Source organism: Zingiber officinale, chromosome 6B, assembly GCF_018446385.1.
Source record: "Zingiber officinale cultivar Zhangliang chromosome 6B, Zo_v1.1, whole genome shotgun sequence".
NCBI lineage: Eukaryota > Viridiplantae > Streptophyta > Magnoliopsida > Zingiberales > Zingiberaceae > Zingiber > Zingiber officinale.
Genome location: NC_055996.1, coordinates 4114103 through 4117867, shown reverse-complemented (window position 1 = coordinate 4117867; position 3765 = coordinate 4114103). Strand labels below are relative to the sequence as shown.

Sequence of the window (3765 nt, the reverse complement as noted above, 5' to 3'; positions counted from 1 at the left end):
TAACTTAAATGCATGCCCCTCTTACCACATGTCTTCATCTCCATATCACTGTACCATACATGTTTAGGAGTTTGAAATAAACTTCACATATTAAATAAATTTTTTTCCTTAAAAATCTAGACGACAAATATTATTCTTTTCTGGTCTTTTTCCTCAAATGTGTCCACGAGATAATATCGAGCCTGTGAGGCGTCAATCGTTAATAGTGAAACCCAGTTGACTAACTCATCCTATCGTTGCTTTGAGATCACCAACTCCATATATGGTTTCCCACGCAGCCCTCAGCTCTCGAATCTCCGAGGGTTGGCAATGCTCGAATTCTAGCAATGATTCCATTACTAATTGAACAGGCAGGTAGCAAAGTTACTGATCGAGCAAGGTTAAAAAAGCTTGCTCGCTCCTCCGTTTAGAAGACAGCTCTAATACAGATGAGAGCAAGATTAAACCATCATTTCTTGAAAAGAATGGGCAATACTGGTTGATCCTGTCCGAGCGCTGAGTCGATGGATGCTGAGGACGTGACGCTCTCTGTTATCCTCTGATGATGGTGTAGACCTACTCCAGAAGAAGCCGAGGAGGGGTTTCTGCACGACCCTCCACTCAAGTCGCAAGGAAGAAGAAGAGGAGCATGAACGCCACCGTGACTACGCAGATCGTAATCGCATACTTAAGTCCGGGGTCCTATATAGGACCCGCGCGGCACGCCTCGGCGCACGCCCCAAATATACCTTGGTAGGGTTGTGTCAAAATCATGTCTCGACGCTATTCCGCAATCGTCCGAGCATATCCCTGACGCACGGTGGAAACTTCCACCGCACATCCGGGCACAGCCCGGTCTCTGCTTTTGGCGGTAGGTGTCTCGAGGATGATGTTACCACGTCCCTTCGGCCCTTTGCGCCTCTTTCTGGGTCGAGCGGACCATCGCTCGCACCATGGCCTCCGGGAATGCGCATACCTCAGACCGGGCGAGGAAGCCCTGCTCATGTGCTCGGATGGGATTGCGCCTTATTGTCCCGTGGCTCGGCCGAGCGGCCTGTTCGCTCGTCCCAGAGACTCTTTTACCTTGAGCATCGGAAACCCGACCCCTGGTCGGGCTGTCTTTCGTCCGGCCTGGGAGACCCCTAGCCAGATGTTCAGTCGACCACTACTGGAATTAAGGTCTTTAAGGACACACATAAATGCCCTTATAGTATACTTTTAGTGACAATAAAGCTATGGTGACACCACCGAAAAATGTATTGATATGCGGTGTTAGCATAGACCCTTTAGCATTCCTGACATTTGTATAATGTCATTATATAATATTTATGCTAACTTCAAAAGTGTCTTAAATATAGGAATATAATGACAATCGAAATTGTCATGAAAACATATTTCATGGACATTTATGTATGCCTTTTTATTATGTAAATAAGGACAAATATAAATGTCACCTAACCTAATTTATATTGACAATTATAAATGTTTTAAATTTTTATATAAGGACAATAAATTATGTTAGTAATGATAATTTATAAGGATATTTTAAAGTGTCATCTTATATAATCTATAATGACATTATGAAATGTTAATTATAATATTTTATAAAAACATTAAATAGAAACATTTAGAATACACTACAATAAATTAATAATATTTATTCAGAACACAAAACATTCATCACATAATAGAAAAAGTTACACATCATCACAATTTAACCATCATCACAATAAGAATAAAATTTTTTTATATCCAAAATATCCAATCCATTCGCCATGTCATCATATATAATTTATCCCATCATCACAAAAATACAAATGCATTACTAATGTAAAAGTATTGAATCCAATGTTAACTAAATACTAACAAATCATTGAATTTTAAAACTAACAAAGTCTTATAAAATAAAAAACTAACTAATTTACTATCAACCATCTTCAACCATCATATGCAAAATCCAAGTACCTGCCACCTACAAATACAATCAATAAATTTGTATAAGTAAATTAAACAATGAAAATATAAACCTAATAAACATAATTTAAAAGATTGAAAAGCATACCGAATGAGAAACATATAAAGTATTATTCTATATGCACTAATAGAAATCTTCGCACATTGTCAACTGCAAATACATTTCATATTTATTTAAAATTTTAATAACATGATAAATATAAAAAAGTAATAATATTTCACTAAAATGTTTAAATCATACCAAATGACAAGGCCAAGCTATCAGTCCTCCAAGTGCATCCTCAAACCTTTGTAAAAGATCATAAGGTCTAATTAAATTTTCTTCGGGTTCTAGGACAACTAGTACTTGTACTTCACACCAATTAGGTCATAATTTTTGTCTCCCTACTATATTATTTGGATCCATGTCAAGGAGCAATCCTTTTGCTACAGTTTTTGTTGAATCAAATAAACTTTTGATCAAGACAGAACTTCCAATCTACATGAAAGTGAAAGATATAACATCAATTTTTCAAGATGTGTAGAATATATAATAAAATAGAAATTAAAAAAAAAATCTTACCTGTAAGGTTGGACGAGATGGAATAGAACCTTGTGGATTACTACTTGATGAAGTGTATCGACTATTATTAGAATTTGAAAGAGGATTTGTGCTTGATTGTTCAGAAATCTTTGTTTCTAACATTGTAATATGTTGACCTTGCTTTTTAATTTGTTTATTCATCTGTTCTAACTTTGCATTCTGTTCCATAACTAGTCGATTGCATGTGCCACGACTAGGAACTACTCCCCATAAATCAGATGGGCTAATTCCATCACCAAGCATACGTACTCGACCAGATCTATCTGGTCCCATGATTTGAGCAAATATATCATTCGGGTTCACTTGATCATTGTAATCTTCAGGAAGTTGATTTTCTAGTTCTTTCATTACAAATTTCAAGAAATATTAAGATTTAGTTAATACATAATGATAATTAAAAATACTTTAAAATAAAATAAATGAAGAGTATAAAACATCTTACCAATCTTTCTTTTAAAATATTACTTGAGGGAGTTCCATTAGCATGCGTAAAACATGCATGAAATAATTCAATTTGTGTTGGAGGATGCCCCTTTTCTTTTTCCTAAAATATATTTGGTTACTAATTTCTATAATCAAATGCACATAAAATTATAATATAATAAAAAGATCTACCAATGTTTGTTGCACTTGAGAAAAAGATGTCCTTCCTGTGGTTTGATTCATTATCCTTTGCTTTCTTGCATTTTTATTCTTTTCACTTCTTTCCTAATATATAAAATTACACATAATACATAAAATAAAAGTCTACTAACATTATATTTTAAATAAATAAAATACATACCTTTGATTTTTCTGTGTTCCAAAAAGCAACTAGTCGCATATATTGTTCTACTTGAGCTCTTTCATCTCTTTGTTGTAAAAGAATTTGAATTGACAACTCCGGATCATAGTACTTTCTTTTTATTTCAGACTTCCAATTTCTTCATTTTTTTGCTATTGAGCATAATGTCCAATTTTCCGTCCCTAACTGAAGGTCATACTTATCTTGTAAAAAAAAATATATAGACAAATTATTATTGCATAAATTATAATTTTTAAATCCTAAAATTATACAAAGTAATTCAGTTACCTTTATAACATTTAACATGTCTTTCTTTTTGTCCATTGACATTTTGTGCCAATCTTCTATATCAATTGGACAATACTTACCATTCCTTGTTAAAGAACCCAAGAAATCAGTAAATTTATTTTTTTTGGTTCCTATAGGATGTCCCATATCATCACAT

The 3765-nt window shown here is 34.1% G+C and overlaps 2 long non-coding RNA genes across 2 annotated transcripts; both read right to left on the bottom strand.

Moving 5' to 3' along the window:
* Positions 1-1779: 1779 nt before the first annotated feature.
* LOC121989878 lies at positions 1780-2876 on the bottom strand. Its single transcript, XR_006114353.1, has 3 exons — positions 2195-2876; positions 2042-2104; positions 1780-1951 (listed from the first exon to the last, which is right to left on the bottom strand). It is a non-coding gene; the product is annotated as an uncharacterized LOC121989878 (long non-coding RNA).
* Positions 2877-3150: 274 nt separating this feature from the next.
* LOC121989877 lies at positions 3151-3429 on the bottom strand. Its single transcript, XR_006114352.1, has 2 exons — positions 3321-3429; positions 3151-3244 (listed from the first exon to the last, which is right to left on the bottom strand). It is a non-coding gene; the product is annotated as an uncharacterized LOC121989877 (long non-coding RNA).
* Between the last annotated feature and the right edge of the window lie 336 nt (positions 3430-3765).